Source organism: Sylvia atricapilla, chromosome 1, assembly GCF_009819655.1.
Source record: "Sylvia atricapilla isolate bSylAtr1 chromosome 1, bSylAtr1.pri, whole genome shotgun sequence".
NCBI lineage: Eukaryota > Metazoa > Chordata > Aves > Passeriformes > Sylviidae > Sylvia > Sylvia atricapilla.
Window position 1 is genome coordinate 145,908,571 of NC_089140.1, and position 18,713 is coordinate 145,927,283.

At 40.7% G+C, this 18,713-nt stretch overlaps 1 long non-coding RNA gene across 1 annotated transcript; it reads right to left on the reverse strand.

The window, feature by feature from the left end:
- Window positions 1–5,209: 5,209 nt before the first annotated feature.
- LOC136372042 (uncharacterized) lies at window positions 5,210–17,199 on the reverse strand. The gene is made up of 3 exons (XR_010745438.1): window positions 17,054–17,199; window positions 12,446–12,556; window positions 5,210–5,613 (listed from the first exon to the last, which is right to left on the reverse strand). It is a non-coding gene; the product is annotated as an uncharacterized lncRNA (long non-coding RNA).
- Window positions 17,200–18,713: the final 1,514 nt, after the last annotated feature.

The following is an 18,713-nucleotide window of genomic DNA, read 5'->3' on the forward strand; positions in this document are numbered from 1 at the left end:
AGCAGTTAGATACCCCCTTCTTCCCCACCAGTCTCATATTCATTCCTCTGGCTGAGCAACACAGCTCAGCCTAAAGAAACGATATGCTTATTTATGGAACAGCATCTTGGGTCTCCATTGGGTGGAGAACCATACCCAAGATGTTATTCAGTCAAATTAAGTCTTTATTTCAGGGAAGTTCTGCAGTAACTGGTAATGTCCACAGTCACCACAGGAGGTAGGAAGTGGCTAATTAATTTTGCTTTAAAAATGAGCTAAAAAAATAATTTAAAAGTCATCTACCACACTACAAAGTTATCATAATGGATTACCCTCATAAAGTCCCAACCAGTAGGTTAACCTGCAATCAAGAACAGTAAAAAAGAAGAAACAGTATTACCACCCTTACTTGTATTTCTCTTCCTCAGTACAAAGTCATCCAGTTTATATTGTTACAGGAAATACAGCAACATGCACTGTTATTTTCACTTTCTAGATTTTAAACTTTTCCAGCAGGACAGCCTCATCCCAATGCACAAGAGGAACCTGAACAACCAGAACTACAAAATTAGGAGAAATATGAACACTATGAATGTATTAGGCCAGATTTCACATAAAGATTCTATCCTTTCCCTCAAGTTTCAATTGAAGTATTCCTTCCACAGTGTCAGCAAGAAATTTTAATTATACAACCTCAGTAGGTTTAACATTGTAATTCATTACTGCTATCCATGGCATAGTTTCAATTTCATAGTTTCAGCTATTTACCTCTTTTTGTCCCTCTTACAGGAAAGGAACTTTTGCCTCATTCCTGGTAAAGATCTACAGGGAAACTAGACTGCTCAATGGGGGACAGATTCTTGTAGATATTTAATAATTAACTATTTAAACAAATCACTAAGTATTTCCAGCTCCCTCTACTGACATATCTCCATGTTATCCTGAAGAGTCTTCCTACTCCAAACATGGGCCCATAATCTGTCTTTTCTTCTTCCAAGATAATCAATCTCAGTGATCCAGGATGACAAAGCTGCCTGTAAAAACTGGGTTTTTTCATCTTAAAGGCACCTTTAAAGCATAAGATTCAGAATATCCTCCAGTCTGAAAAAAATAGCAGCTCATACCAGTGATCTAATTGCTCTCCGAGAGTGAAAGACAGAAGCACAAGGACAAAAAACAACCTTAAACTTGAAAAGAAATAGAAATGAAAAATACACCGAAGAGATGTTCATTGCAGCACTCACTAAAAAATACCAGGAATGGTAAAGACTGAATTATTTGTAATAAGTTCACTACTGAAGTCCTCCACACCTGCTGACTCAAACATGGCTGAGCACAGATGGAAAAACCTCCCTGAAAAGAGAGAAACCAAAAAATCTATATAAATATGTCATTTGTTTTGTTAAGTAAGTCGTTGGTTGGGGGCTCTTTTGAGGGGATATCAATTGAGTCTGGTGTCGCAGACTCCAATCAATGACATTTAAATCCATTTAGAACACTCCTTCACTTAATGACTTTTCACTCACATTTGCAATTATAATTCTCTGGTGATATCAGCTGTCAACAATAGCTCTCTGTAACACTGTGAAGGAACAAGTAGAGAACTGCAAGCAGGCATTCAAAGTCCTTCTGCTTACCTTGCTGAACAAGGGTACATTTGGACAATGTGCTATCAGTAGGGTCCAACAACTAAGTCTAGAGCAATTACTAAATTGCTGCAGAACCTGGTAAGGGTCAGGGCACCAAGAGCTCCACAGAGAATGTTCCCATTTTAAGGATAATCCTCTGTGAATGTATTCCAATCCTTCCAAATGAATATAGTTGCAAATATGACAAGTCCTGGCATCATCACACTGCATTTTGAAAGCAGAGTCTGAAGGCTACAGCTGCAGCCTTTAGCTTCTGCTGAAACTACAGTGTCAGAACCACCTATTTTCCTTGCTGTATAAAGAGGGTTCAACTGCTCCACTGCAATTAAATCCTGAAGGATATCAGACTGAGGAGCTATCTATACACCAGCATCAATCCTAACCTTGCTCCTAGAGCATATGCACTTTTTAAAATTACTTCAAAAGAAAATAAGTGCAACCCAGCACACATGCAAGTCACAAATATCAGGTAAGTGCACAACACTTGGGTTTACAAAACATCTTTGTTCTTATGCACAAATTTTTTTTAAAGAAAGTCAATTACTTGTTTTGCAATAATACCCAGGAGATCCATTCTTTTAAGCATACCCGTAATCCTGCTTCCACAGAGGAAACAGTGCACACCAGAACAGCACAGTCACAGCATCCACTTCAGGATCAACAATCTCAAAACCAAAACCAAAACCATACAGCATCAAACATTACAAAACTCCTTTCAACTACTTTCATACTGATTATCTCTATTTAAAATGCAGATTTCACCAAGTCCTTCTCAGAAAATAATTTTCAGGATTTACTGACAGTAATTGGAACCAGACACAGTGTGCTGGCCAAGCAGCTCATTTTGAAAACATTAACTCCATATTATAGAATCAATCTTACATAAGATCTGACAAATAGACTTGGAAAATTACTGCTTTCAGAGCCTCTCAAACACCATCTCCCCCAGAATCAAGCTACCTCCTTCAATAATCTATAATGAACAAGAATTAAAATAGACTTTCCTAGTTTGCAAATTTGCCAGGAGTATAACTGATAAAACTGAGTTATGTTTCCCTACTTGGAACAATGTAAGAGTTAAAATTTAGTTAGTGGACTAATACAATATGAGGGACACTTTTAATTTTTTGAAGAAGACAGAAGTAACTTTTAGTAGGACTTGTTTTTCTAAATAATGAAAATAATTTTTGATTTTCATACTGACTGTTATAAATTTTGCTTACTAACTACTAATTTAGTTTTGGTTTTTTCCGTATTCTACAGAGAATTACCACAAGATCTATAGAATATGCTGAGTTTGAAGGGATCCATCAGGATCATGAAACACAGGATACCCCATTAATCACACCATGTGCCTCTGAGTGTTGTCACCTACTAAAGAATCATGGCATTCAGAGTTCCCACCATCCCTGTGCCTGAGAATGCAAAAGTACAGAGTCCCATCAGCTTATGGAAGGAACATGGATAAAGTCCAGATGAAATTAGTTTTGATAATCTTAAGGAGTTAACAAATATTTATCAAAGGCAGAGAGTACTCAACTCCTGGGGGCTCTGATGAAAGTTGAATGGACCAGAGAATGTTCTTTGACTTCAGGACAACTTTTCAGGACAGGTGTCCCACCACAGACTCACCTGGAAGCTGAGATGCCCAGAGCTCCATGAACAGAAGAGAAGCTGGCCTGGAAAACTGGCCAGATCTCTGGGTCACACAGCTGCAACCAGCAGATGAACACCCAGCTGCATCTCAGTCAGGTGGGACTCCAGGGGCCATCCCAGAGCTCCAAACACCCACGAGCACACAGGAAAGTGGGACAGAGCACACCCTCAGCAAACTGGCAGGGGATCGGGAAGTGGAGGAGAGCAGGAAAGAGAGCGCTCACACAGGGAATGGCAGCACTTCCACAAACATAAACACACATGAATAAGCCCAAATGTGGGGCCAAAACAAACCTCATCCCAGGCTCAGGGCAGGAAAGCAAAGCTTTCAGGCTGGACACAATGACAATCTTTTTCTCTCAGAGGGTGGTGAAGAGCAGGCACATATTTCACATGGAGGCCACGGGTTTGCTGTTCTCAGGGGTTTTCATGGCTTCAGGGGTCAAAGCCATGACTTTTCTCACTCAGTGCTATTTCTGTTCCTGCTCTGCATGAGTGGTTGGACCAGAGACCTCCAGAAGCCTCTTCTGACCATTACACTTGCAACTCCATAATCTCATTAATTCCTGTAATATGCTTCCAGCAACTATAGCCTTGTTCACATAATTGTCCTCAGACATAATGAATTCAATATTGGATACAGAACTATTCATAGATTACACCAGTACAGTCTTTTCTATAAATAACCAGGTGTTATCAATAGATTCCACTGCCAGTCGGTCCAACAGTTCTGAAATCACAAATATTTGATGTTAACACTATTTTTATCAGTTGATGCCAAATATTTTAAAAAGTAAGTTACAGATAAAAGAAGTTGCATACCTAAGCCTACTGTATTTAAATATGCTGCCAAGCACTATCCCATGTCACCTCTGTAGATGATTCAATGTTCTTACAGAAAAATAACCTTTCAAGATTATAATTTTATGCCAGAGTATTAAAGAACAAGCAATATGAAAGATATTTTTACTTGGCTTGCATACAGGAACTCCCCCAAATTTGAAAAAGGCAGCAGAATGTTTCCTACAATACGCTATTTTGAATATGAAAATTTTAAAATGTTACTCTGAAGCAGTATATAGGGATGCCTTAAGCTAAGGACTGACTACAAATTTTCAGTCTCTGTTTTTTTCCGCAGCAAATGTCATTTTTGTTTCCTCCCAGTACTGAATACAGCTTTTTAAACCATCATAAACTAAATACTGAAGATGGACAGTATGACCCGAACTATTTTTCAGTCACCCTACAAATGCAGCAAATAATCAAAATTAAACCATTTACAGTAAACAAACAGTTTAGAAGTAACTTAGGAGTAGAAGGACTGGTTCCTACAACTCATTCCCACAATAATGCAGTTTAAGCTACAATTCAATGCTTAAATTGACAAATAGCTCGGTGAAGAGGAAACCTAGATCACTACCTGGCATTAAAATCCTGAGGTTTGGTACAGCAAACCTGAAATTCCCATGCTGTCACCACGTTTCAAACTAACAATGAGAGCTACTCAATTTTATCAAGATTAGTAGCTAAAATGAACTCTCTTCCTTGCGTTGACTGATGCTTTTCACACCTTCTGGTTAACTAACTAAAGCAGTCCTCTAAAAAACACAAACCGCAACCCTCTGCCCACATTAGTGGGTAAGTGTAGTGCAATGGGAGGAGATCTGTGAAACCAAACATTGCGCTGAAGACAACATTTAAACTACACATATCCCAGGCTATCTTACTTCAGAACAGGCTCTAATCCTGCCTAAGGTCTAAATATCCATTCACCAAATCCATCAGTGAAGTCTAGAAGCACTTGCTTCAATTGTGATTTTCCCAAACATGACTTGCATGTTCAGCAAGATCAGCAGCAAAGAATGCCAGTACCCAGCCTACAGTGACAGGCATTCTGGGGATAACAACACACAGTTGTTCTCAAGTTGATCTTGAAGCAATTTTTACTAGCTCTGCGAAGTACAGAGTAATACAAGAATATAACAATTACATGCAGCTGAATTGTGTTGCACCTCAAACAAAAAACAACTGCGCAACAAGAACATCATTTAATGCAACTTACTATTGCTTTATAATTATCTTAATGAGGGAGGCTGTTGCACAATGACTGCTCCAAAACCATGAAAAGAATACTCACACCACTGCATTTGACTACTGGTACACTTTCAGGATGGTTTAAATTGAATATGGTAAAAGCACTGTGACAGAAGGGTAGTCATGTTCTCTGTCTTCCAGCTGAGGGATTCCTACTTCCTCTAATGCTCCAGGAATTTTTGGATTTCATGATGCAAGTTACTTGTATAACCACTATATTAGCTGCAAAATAATCCTGGGGAAAAAAAAAAAAAAAAAAAAAAAAAAAAAAAAAAAAAAAAAAAGAGAGAGAAAGATGAGTTTTCTGCAACAGCAGGTAGATGATCACAATCACTGGAGAGCTGTTCGATCCTCAGCACTGACATGAATGAACTGCAGAGGCCAGGACTGTCTGTTGTGGTGACAATACAGTGCTAAACCAAGACAGGTGAACTGTTTAACCACAACAGAACATTCCCTTCTCCCAGCTCCCTAAAAAGATAAATTCTTAAGACATTTGGTATCAACATTTTGAGTGGGGAACAATGTGAGCAAGATTTAGATCTCAGAGAAAGAGTAAACAACAAAAGATGAATTTGGCAAAATCACACTTCTTTAAAGGTAATATTAAACTTTGCAACCATTTAGATGCAGCTTCAATACTTCCTTGCCTTGCAAGAGGAACCTGACATTTAAAAAAAAATCAGCAGAGAAAGATCAAGTTGCTTTTCACTCTCTGCATCAAAGTTTATCCCCACTGCAAGTCTGAACACTGTCCTTCAGCTTCTTTTGTTAACACTGCACATTAACATGGAGCTCTTCCCACAGGCTTCTGTGCCAAACACAGTCAGCAGACTCCACCTCTATGGAAATCAGCTGAGCAATTCCACAGCAATCACTTTTCCTAAATGCTGGAAGGAGTCCCAAGTCTGTTTTGTGTTCCCAATGCTCCACTTGCCAGTACTTGGTACAGGGCAGGTTAGTCCCAAAAGCACCCGGCCCTTGGGGAGGCCAAGGCAGTCCAAAAGAACAAAAGAATAAACAAAAACCTGAGTAGTCAAACGCACCTAAAACCACTTCAGGCAAAAATTCCCCTGAAGATTTTGCTGGAATAACACGTTTCTGGATATTAATATTCCTGAAAAGTATCTGTGAAAACCACTACCCAAGGATGTGGTTCTATCCCCCTTCACTGACTGGAAATGGTACACGTGCTGCTGACACATGAGCATCAGTTACTTCATTAGGTCAAGGGTACAGCTCTGCAGAATTAGCATGAGTGATGCAGGCCAAGCCCAAGAACAGAGGTCCCACATGTCATTTTAATGACAAAAATGTCATTAAATATGGAGTTTCTGCACAAAAGATTTTATTTTATATGTAAGAGCCTGAAATAAAAGCTGATTAAAGCTAGGTATCAACTCGTTTAACAAGTCAGCAAAAAAAAAAAAAAAGAAGCAAGCTGCCCACGTCATTTCACCATATTCACATATGAAAAATGTTTACAAAAACAGAAAAAATAAGCAAACATATTCTCTTCATAGGAATCTTGCCATACTCAGTTCATGAACCAGAGGATGTTCCCTGGAAAAGGTTTGAAGTGCATGGATGCTACAAGTCCTTAAGACTTACTTCACCTGTTGAAAGAGCTAAAAAATTCACTCAACGTTCCACAACCATTACCATTTGCTTCAATTGCTTTTTAAAAAGCCAAACAAAGTAGGACAAGTAACTGAAGAAAACTCCCGATGTGTTTGGGCACTGACTAAACTCTGAAATTAGTTATCTTCCACAGCCTCTTCTGAGGTGTTTACCTGCAGGTGCAGGACGAGTTACTGAAAGCAATTTTTAGAGATACCTACTGTTTCTACTCTTTATCTGAGTGACCAACTGCAAATTCTCAGTCAGGAAGTTCAAGGCCAGGCTGGATGGGGCTTTGAGCAAGCTGGTGTAATGGAAAGTGTCCCTGCCTATGGCAGGGGTTAGAACGAGATGGTCCCTTCCAACACAAACCATTCTGTGATTTGTAACTGTAGCATCTCAAGCACAGTCCAGTGGAGACCATATTAGCTCAACAGAAATGCTGTTAAAACATCCCAAAAATTCCTCTGAGCAATCAATGCCATTAAAAACAATCAATTTCATGTGCAGTTTGTAATCTCCTTTCAATGTGAAGCATTCAAATCAACTGGTGCTAGAGCAAAAAGAATCAGCAGTAGCATTTCTAGAACAGGGTTTTGTGAAAATTGCTAAAAGTTAACCTACACAAAGGGACCTACAAAGACACACCGAAGGAAATGCTGCAAACACAGGCTTCCAGTAATTTGTATACAATAAACTCAAGCACTAAAACTCATCACTCTTGCATAAGCTGCCTTAGGCTCCACTTAAATGCAAGAAACAAAGTATCATAGCCAGCAAACTCTGTCAAGCTCTGTTCACAAGTGAAATCTAATATTTAATCTTGCAAATACCAACTTAACTAAAATATTACTTAAAAGTACAACATCTCAAACTAATTATATTTTACAACTTAAATCAGTAGCTTGGAAGACAGAAAACACCAGAGTTATCAATAGCCTGTACACCACAGTGCTTCAGTCTCCAGTGATCCATAAGTCCGATCTGTGCAAAGATTAACCAGACAGCTAAAATAACTTGATTCTACAGAGGGGGAATAAATGACTGAAGCAAACAGCCACATAGTTCAAGTTACCAGCAGATTATAGACTGTCTAAACTGTTAAGAACTAGATTTGTAGTGTACCAGTAAACTGACAGAAAACTAGTAGTTACCTTCTCATTTAAAAAAGACAGCTTAAGAAAATATTACCCCTTCTCCTGCCCACGCCAAAAATAAATTAATGATTAACAGTCTTTAAAAACTGCAGCAGAGGTTTGGTTTTACTGGGATGTCTGATACTCTTAAGGAGAAATTGAGTAGTATTGCACATTACTGCAATTCAAGCTGTGCAAATAAAGGTCTTGTTTCTTAATTTCTATATAAGCAAGAAGTCAGGTATCATTAACTACAACAAGAAGGAACTTCACTCTGAAGTTCGTGTTGTGTAAGAAAGAGCAACAAACAAACCAAACTTCTCCCTGATCTTGCAATATGCAACAACTTCACATTAACATACAGAATCACAGCTTCCATCAGTTTGTTAGAACCAAGGAATGTTTAAGTATACAGATTCATTACACTTTGATGAGCTTTTACTGCTTCTAGTTAATATTTGGCATAACCTGACTCTTAATTGAAACATCACCTTAGCAGCCCCTGATCTAACTAGTGTGTTTATCAAGACAAGTCATTCAGTCACCAGGTTCAAATCAAAAAACTCATAAAATTTTAATTAGGTTTCTGAACTCAAAGCAGTCATGCAAGCTGAAATTAAATGAAGAATGCAAGACCAAACAACCATGCCTAATCGCATATCTGAGGATATCAACTACCACATTCATTTTGTAACTCATAATATTAAAAGCATTGGATCAGATGTGGCAACTCTTTTTTCAAGTTAGAGTAATCAAAAAAGAAAGGAAGTCAAAGTGGACAGATGAGTAGTTTTAAAAAAAAATCTCTGATTTCCTTGTTAAAGAATCTGTCTTGTACCACAGCTGAGCCAAGTTTGAACACTGCAAGTTCCATTCAGCTGGAGATATGCACACCAGTCTTCATAAAGTCCTAGAAGTCACCTTCACTTTCCTTAGTATTTCCTTGAAATAGTCCCTTGATACATTCAGAACAGATGAGGGGCAAGTTACAGAAAAGCTGTCTTCCCTGATACCAGAACATTCCCGATGTTCCAGTGACCTGAAAGTACCTGATCCTGTCAGCAGACAGCTTAGTTATCCCACTGCAAAGGGCTGTGTGAAATTTGTCCTTGACCTACAGGGAGATCCAAGGGTTATGCTCACAGAACCACCAGCAAGAAACACATTCCTGAACACTGCCTTTGTTGTACTGGGATAAAGTATACACCTGTCAAACTAGTATTAAAAATTAGTTACCTGTAGTATTTCTTATCTTAGCCAAATTTATTAGAAAAAAATGTGTTTACTTGTCCTTCCAGGAGTGAAATATTGATTGCTCTTAAGTTAAAGTTTTACTGGGTAAGTTTACTGTACAGTAATTTAAGATAAGTAAAACTCTAGAAGAAGCAGACTAGGGAGAAGATGAGAAAGAATATTTATCTACAGGTATGACCTGTATATAATCAGATCATTTAGTTAAAGTTTATCAGCAGAGCTAAAAAAATATCACAAGGTCTCTATAAAATACTCTCAGAAAACACAGAGTTAACAAAACACACTACACTAATTATATGAGCATGTTGCAAGCATGTTCATTAAAATACTGACGCATATCAAATATGGACCAGTCAGCCAGCAAAATTAATACTGGCAGAATGAAAAAGCAACTCTTTCAACACAAAGGTGCCCATCTCCAGCCAGAGCCTGAGCAAGGATGAGGTAAAAGACAGATGTGATGGAAAACTCAGCAATTTTAACTTTGAACCCTTAAAGCTAACACTAATGAGAGACTATTGCTGACTTGTCAGGCCCAACAGCAGAGATCTGCTTTAAAACTCTAGGTAAGAACAACCAGATGTGTCACCATGTGTTAAACCAGAACACAATTTTTCATCTGTTCTGCTTTTATCCTTTTGTTTCCCATTTCAATCTTACTAAATTAAGTCTCCCTCCTGTTTTTATTATTTTGTTTGCCCGAAGATATAGGGAAAGGAGACAGTTTGGTGAAGGGTAAAAAACTTGCTCTGTGCCAGCCACCCCAAGTACCCTGAGAGAGGTGCTTTGGAAACTCGGGAACATTTTCTGCCAAGCTGCAGAGAGAGGGTCAGCAGGGCATCTTCTGCTGCCAAAAAGCACTTTCCAGAAGCTACAAATCTGAGCCTTTTCTGAGAGTTATCAACAGTACACAACACAGCTCCCCACTCACCCAAAACTGCAAATTCACACTGTGATTTCTGCATGTAAAAGTGCCCGTGAAAGTCAAAGCATGGCCACTCCGAGCAGAGAACTGAGCAGTTTGGACAACGCACAGACACCAGCTCAGTCTTCAGAACACTGGGAAACACTCTGAACATCTGCAGAATGACAACCCTGCGTTTGGCTGAACCCTGCTGTATCTGCAGAGAGAACAATGAAGTGCATGAATAAAGCCCTCTGAGGCTCAGCTGGCAGTTTGATTTATTATACTCACGTTAAGCCTCCAACGCTCATTCTCCGCATAGCTCAGATACAGCCAAGGATTTAGTTTGGACTAACTTACTTTATTTCTATAGTCTTTACATAAAATGTCCGTGTTCTTTTAAATTTCATTAATATCATTTTGATATCTAACATGTTGATTCAGTGTGAAACATCAGAATTAAACAGCCTTTTAGCTTCCTCATTCCCACAGGACTCATTGTGCCCTCAGACACGAAACAATCTTATCTAGGGCAGTTCTTGTGAATATTTTAATCATTTTCCCTTTATCTTTCTAACCTTCACTTCTGCAGAAATACAGACCACATCTGCTCCACGTTCTTGTGTGTTAAACTTTATTGCTGTTGTTCAGACTGAGGCATGCTGAGACACTGTACAAGTAGCAAACTGTTTTTACTAAAGGATAACTGCAGGCATGCAAAATTATCTGTACTAAATAAATTTTAAACTGAAATGTGTGTTGTGATCCTTCCATTCAAATGCCAGCTCAAAGCAATGCCTCTTTCTTGGGAAGTAGGGCATTCTCCAGTTAGATGAGTTCACTACTGTTTTAGCCTATGGAACTCACTGAAAAAGGAAAAAGCAGGAACATTTTGAAACAAATATAAACATGACCAAGTTACTATTGATAACTGGATCTCAACACACTCTCCTTCATACGTACACCTTATTATTATTATAAATTGATATTATAACCTTTTCAAGTAGCAATCAGTAGGGCAGGAGGGCTTTTTTTTGTTCTATTTCTGGATTTGTTTTTTTTTTAATAATCCTTAAAACTGCACGAGGGGACAGGATCAATCATTCACCAGTGCAGCCATCCCTCCTGATCTTCTTTCCATTCCACAACTCCAGCAGTGCATTCAACCAACAATCTGGAAAAGACCACTGAGCCAGGCAATGAAGAGTCAGGCCAGACAACTACCCAAAGAGCTTTCCAGTAAGTTAGATAAAGTAAGTTATGTAAACAATTTATCATGAGCAAATCTTACTACCTTCCAGACCTTTTCAGAAAAAGAAATAAATCTATCATTACAGAGGTTCAGGCACTAAGATTTTGGATCATTTTAATAGTATTCCATGTCATGCCCGCCGAAGGTAGATCTGAATAAACTTGCAGATGAAGTCTATAACAACCTGAACGTATTTTTAAATGTTTCCTAGTCCTGATAGTTTTGAAAACACTGACCTTTCCCTCATCCCAGAAGTTCCCCTGACAATGGTAGGCATGCTTTCACCCTCATATATGCTTCTAACTTGAATATTTTTACCTCTCTGGAGTATGGAACACCGATCACAACAGAAAAAATCCCCAGCACATTCACCAAACTCAAAATGCAGCAGCATGCAACCAGCATACTGACAGTCTATTCAGCTTGTTCTCAATCTGATTATTCACGTGTTTTGTACTGACTGCCATCTGTCCACTCCTCCTCCTGTCTGTCTCTGACACAGACTTTGTGCCATCTCATAAGCCTTTTTTTTTTTTTTTTTAGCACTTTTCTGCACACTTCCTTCAGGACACTGCTACAGAGGGAATAAACTTCATTGTAAGATTGCTTCCTGGAGCTCCCCGGGCATTACATTTCAATTCAAATCAACTCCAATTTAGAAAAGGTTTTGCCACGTAACACTCAAAAAAGCCCTATACACTTACCTTTTGCTTTAAAAATACTTTTATATATATAACATGCATGCAGATAAATTATACATCTTAAATATATGTATAAATACATTTACATTCGTATTTAAGATGGGAGACAGATTCAAGACAAAGTCAGCCACTACTCACACTCTCTTTTTCTTTCCTCATTTAAACTGCAATTTGAGCACCAATCACCAGAAGATACATACCAGGGTAAGCACACAGGTATTTTTATTTTCGGCAAACAATCCACTGCTTCATAGGACTTGACAGTTGTCTCCATTAACTCCATGGCTGTTGCAGCCAAATCTTATCAGGCACTGAAAAGGATGCTGGGATTAATTATGTAGCTCCAATCTGGCCCTTTTATTAGTATCAGGAATGTTCATTCTCCAAGTTGTACATGACAGTCACTTAAAACTCCATCTGGCTCTTATGATTTACACCAGGAACTTCCGTGCTAGGAGTTCACGAATGTATTAACTGCACTGAGGGTTTTGGGGTTTTTTTCCCCTCTTAAAGGAAAAAAGTTTGCAAGAAACAGCTTAAGTATGAACGGACCCGCAAATGCCTGTTAGCACTTGGAAATTTAGGAAGAAAGAGATTCTCTGCTTCTTTACACAAGGCTTGTCTAAAACTTTGGAGAAAAATAAATGCAAAAGAGCCTTCTCTTTACTCTCTCTGCTGCTGACCTTTAGACCTGACACCCACTGCATCCGGTGGGAAACTTTTTCCAAGAGCCAGACTCCTTATAAATATTTTAGCAGATTTAAGCATCCAGACCACATTTTATTTGTCCACATCTACTGAAAAAGCTACTGATTCATGATAACATATATGAGGACCTTTATATTCACAGAACTATCTGTCACACAATAAAATATAACTTACAGAATCCTGAAGTGCTACATGAAGGTACTTTTGAAGCTTGGGGTTTTTTGGGGGAGTTTGCCTGTTTTTTTCCCCCTTTTTTTTAATTATATTTATTCTTACAGTTGCTGCAATTCTCTAAAATACAACTTCATTGCTGCCTATTCTCCTGTATATGGTTTTAAAACAGATTTGCATAGCCTCCATAAATAACAAAAGCACTAGGAAAAGTCCATGCATCCCCATCTTTGGTCGATAAAAGTAATAGCGATAACTCAATTTCCTTCTCAAAATAAAAACTCAAGTTTCTCTTAGATGTTTTGCCAATAAATGTCCTTAAACTTGCAAGAACAGCTTACTTAAAGGATCTGTTCAGCATCTAAGGACTGCACTTGTTCCTTTTTAGATAACCAGTCCCCTTGTCAAGTCTTGCATTCCTCTTGCTTCTCCACTACAACGAGAACCTGTTTTGTGCAGTATGGAGCAGATCACTCTGGAAAGTCACAGGAAAGATTTCCTTTACTTCCACAGGGAACATCAGCATTCCTCTCCAGGTGCACTTCTCCTCCAGGTGAACCCTTCTTCCCTCTGTAGGTGGTTCCCCTGCAGAGCTATAAATCTCACAGCCTTGTGCACAGCTGTGCCAGATCAGTGCTCCAAAGGAAACTTTCCAGCTGCTCCCAACAAGCCACGGAGTCAGACAAGGACAACCACATTCACCAAGACAGGTAATCAGGAATTTGGCTCCCTCACACTGCTACAGCACTAACAAAAGAGACTGAAGTATGTAACATTAGACACTGTTCAAATAAGGGGCTCCATTTACTTAGAACTAGATTATGCATATTGCTTTACTGCAGGATTTTATGCCAGAAAGTTTCAGCTAGATTTAGCAAGCAAGAAAAACAGAAGAAATGTTTGGGTTTAGTGATTATAATGGAGGGTTTGTTTCAACTTCACCCATCAAGTGGCAGTACTTTCATTATGCATGAGTAAATGCTAACTGCAAGGACAAGTTCGAAGGATCAGTATCTGAAGACAATTCCTCCCAAAGACCTTGTAACAAGAAGTGTGCAGTGACAGTGTAATAAAAGCCTTTATTTTCCAGTCTTAGTATTATCGAGGCTTCTGTTGACACTTTAGTCCTTTGGGTTTTATGGCTGTTTTATCACCAGCCATCAAAACTGCATTAGTGGCCCATCTACATATGATACAGATCAAGGCTTCAGTCCAGTAAAACCTGTGTCACATGACTTCACAGCAGTTACAGCTCTATTACCAAAAAGAGCAGGGGACAAGCTGTGTCTCACTCCAAGTTATTCCTCAGATGTCTCCTAGGACACTGTTATGCTCCTGGCTCATAGGAAACTTGCATGCAGACATTTGAGACAGGCAGCAGCTCTCAACCCCTCCCGTAAGATAACGCCAGTGAATTATCATGCATGAGAACAGCAGGACAGGATGTACAGTGTGAGCTTACATAAGACACAAGGCACTGCTGGGAACCAGCACAAGTGAACAGCATAAAGGGCTCAGAAAAATGCTGATGTCACTCGTGTACATTCAGCTTGTGCTGGCCAAGTTTCTCTGAACCCAACACTGGCCTTTCTGGCTGTTTGTAAAACCTCGCAGTCTGCTCTGCTACAGCCAGATCTTGTTTTCAAAATCCTGTGTTTCTTCCTAATGAGAGCTTTAAGATGAGCAAGAATCTAAAGAAAAACAGAAAATGTAATGGAGAACTGGAAAAAGCGTGTAATTGTGTACACAAACACTTGCTCCTAATACTTACTGAGAAAATAGTTCAAGCACAACTTACCCGTTTTAAAACATGACCTCTGCAAACCTACTAAGGTCAATGAGACTTACAGTAGTTACTCAGTGAGCCCTGCTTGCATAAATTAAAGATGCCTAAGGGTAGCTATGAAACCGGGTATTTGATTTTTCCAGGGCACCTACATATTAAGAATTAACAATGAACTGCCATTCTACCAGAGCAGCTTTCAGGTTCATTAAAAAAAAAAAAAAAAAAACAAAAAAAAAAACAAAAAAAAAAAAAAAAAAAAAAAAAAAAAAAAAAAAAAAAACAAACAAAAAAAAACCACAAAACTCAAACCAAACCCAACTGGGTTATGCTTACCTCTTCCTCAACGCAAAAGCTTTCCTATTTAATATTAATCTGATTATGGAAGTTTTATATTAAATTGAGCAGATTCAAATTACTTTCAAAAATCCCCAAGGTATGAGGGAAACAGTGCTTCTTCCTGGTGTTTCCTTCTACAATATATTTTAAAAATATATGAGTAATCTAGCTGCATAAGTCAGTATTAAGCAAAATGTAGAGAGAGAAAACTTATTTCACTGAGGTCAGGATTTGCAGCAGCAACTCCCAGCTCTGTGCTTGGCTGCTTCCATTTGTTATTGCAGTGGCTGCACTTCGGAGCAGCGTGTGAACCACGACAGTCAACTCCTTCAGCTTCAGAACTCCTGTATTTAGTTTTCTACTTATGAAATACTGGAAGTTTTCTGATTTTCCACAGAGAGCATCCTATAAGGTGAGGTGGAAAATACTGCTCCTAAAACTAAGACTGCCTTTTATTACAGGTATAACAAACTTACTGTCACTCCCTTTAGTACTTCCTTGCCAAAACAGCACATAGTTCAGAGATGTGAACTATCAGGGATAATCTGCTAATTAGACATTCACGAGGTTTCATTAGCAGTGGAAGAGGACACCACACAGGTTTGTCCTAGGCAAACAGAAGTGGGAAAAAACCCCATCCATAAAGTATTTGCAGTGTGGAATAGTACCTCTTTGAAAGCACACGTTACATCAAAACATGAAGCATAAGACGACCGAAGTGGAAATCATGCAATATCCAAGGTTATTAAATGTCTTTTTAAGCAAGGTCTTATTTCCATTAAAGTGTGGCTACTAGAGTTCACATCCTGGCTAGAGCCTTTCTGCTTCTATAATAGAAATACCATCACTATCTACCCATTATTGCTACAGCAGATAAGCATTTCACAGTCATTAGTATGTTTATCCACAGGACGTTTTTGGAAAGCACCGCTATTCCCGATTCATAAGCAAACAGAGGACTGATCCAAGGTCACAGAGTAAGTCTGTGGTAAACTAAGAAACTTCACCTGGTTTTGCCTTCCTGCAACTAATACTTTCTATTAATGAGTCACTGCTGCTCCTCTAAAACATTCTTTCAGCAGAAAGAGACAACAGACTGCCTGTGGCATTCAAACTCTACATGCTAATAGCAGCTCTGCTCCAGGGTTTGCTAAAAAAGAAAAATCACACCCAAGGGCCTTGTTCTGTACTGTCACAGAATCCTGCTGTGCACTGGGCTGCTGTGGGGGAAAAAAGGAATATACATATATATATATTATTAGGCAGCCTGCCTCGTCTGTGACCCAGCTCTTTCCCTGGAGAAACAAAACCCAATCCTTGAATAGTTTTACTCCCTCACGCCACAGACCACCGGGCAAGGGCAAAGTGCAGGGAGGAAGGGACAGTCAACTGGGAGACAAGTTATGCAAAGCTGGGGGCCAGGGCGGGGGGCAGCACTCCCTAAGGCCCACAGGGAAAAAAAAAAAAAAAAAACAAAACCAAAAAAACCAAAAAAAAACCCACAAAAAAAGACCCCAAGAAACCAGAAACACTTCTGCTGGCGGGTCACGGGAGTCACAGCCCCGGGGGTCCCGCGGGGGAAGGTCCCCCGGCACGGGGGGAACACCGGGAGGATGGGGACTCCTGTCCTACCCCGCACAGCGCAAGGAGACCTCTCCCAGCTGCCCCACCACCGGGGACGGCCGGCCGCGACCCCACACCCCGGGCTCCTCCAACAGCCGATGCTCGACCCAGCCCCGGCCCCCTCCTCGCCGCCTGTCCCCCGCCCCAAGCTCGGCCCCGGAGCGCCGCTCCTCCCGTACCGTACCTGTGCGGGGAGGCGGCGGGGACCGAGGGGCTCCTCGCCCGGGCGGCGGGTCCCGCGGAGCCTCCCGGAGCGGCCGTCCCCGGCCGTGCCCCGCCGCGCTCGCTGCCCTCGCCTCCAGTTTGACCTTTCCGTGTCTCCGCCGCCCGTCCCCGGCACCCTCTGACGTCACCGCCATGGCAACCAATCCCCGCCCTCCCCGGCCCCGCCCTCCAGTCCCACGTGCGCGCGCACGCGCCGCCGGCGGGAGGGGGCGGGGCCGCGCGCCCCTCGCGGCCAATGAGCGCGCGGCGGGGGCGGCCTGGCTCCGCCCCCCCGGAGTCACCCACAGGGCACAGAACCTACAATAAACATAAAACATTGATATTATATATATTTATATTGTATGTGTATATATATATATACACGTGTGTTTGTATATGTGTGTGTGTCTGTAGATGTGTGTATGTGTGTGTAGTGTATGTGTATGTGTGTATTTAATTGATATTATATATGTTTATATTGTATATATATATATATATATATACATGTGTGTTTGTATATATGTGTGTGTCTGTAGATGTCTGTATGTAGATATGTGTGTGTATATATGTATGTATGTGTATTCCTTTTTTCCCCCCACAGCAGGCCAGTGCACAAGCAGGATTCTGAGACAGTACAGAAAAAGACCCTTGGGGGTAATTTTTTTTTTTTTTTTTTTTTTTAGCAAACCCTGGAGTAGAGCTGCTGTCGGCTGTAGGGTTTGAATGCCACGGGCATTCTGGTGTCCCTATGGGCACTTGTGCCAGGGGAGCACAAGATGTGGGAGCGTGAGCACTCAGCCCTTCATGGAGTCAGTCCTTCCCTCTTCTCTGCAGGGAGAGGGGGAACGCGGGGTCCTGGTCGATGGCAAGTTGAACACGAGTGCCCTGGCAGCCAGGAGGGACATCTGTGCCCTGGGGTATCAGGGACAGCATGGCCAGCCAGGCAAGGGGATTGTCCCACTCTGCTCTGCACTGGGGCAGCCTCACCTCGACTCCTGGGGGCAGTTTTGGGTGCCACAATATAAAGACATTATGCCATTAGAAAGTGTACAAAGAAGAGCGGTGAGGGTGGTGAAGGGTCTGGAGGAGAAGCCATACGAGATGTGGCTGAGGTCATTTGCTCTGCTCAGCCTGGAAGATACTGAGAGGAGACCTCATTGAGATCTGCAGCTTCCTCAGAAGAACAGCATCAATCTCTTTTCTTTGGTTACCAGCAACAGGACACAAGCAAATGGCCTGAAATTATTTCAGTGAAGAGTTGGATATCAGGAAGAGTTGGATTTCAGTGAAGTGACGTTGGATATCAGGAAAAGGTTCTTCACACAGAGGTTGGTTGGGCTCTCCGGGGAAGTGATCACAGCACCAAGCCTGGCAGAATTCAAGAGAAGTTTAGACAGTGCTCTCAGGGATATGGTGTGACTCTTGGGGGTTGTGCTGTGCAGGTCCTGGAGTTGGGCTCAATGATCCTTGGTGGTCCCTTCTTACTTAGGATGTTCTCTTTGATTCTGTCCTGTTCTGTTCATTTAAATGCTGCCTTTTTTATGCTCACATTTACACAATTCCAGCTTGTGCCCATCATAGTTTGCCTTCTCCTTTCCATCTCTAGTGTTCTTCCACATCCCATGGCACTTAAAAATTCC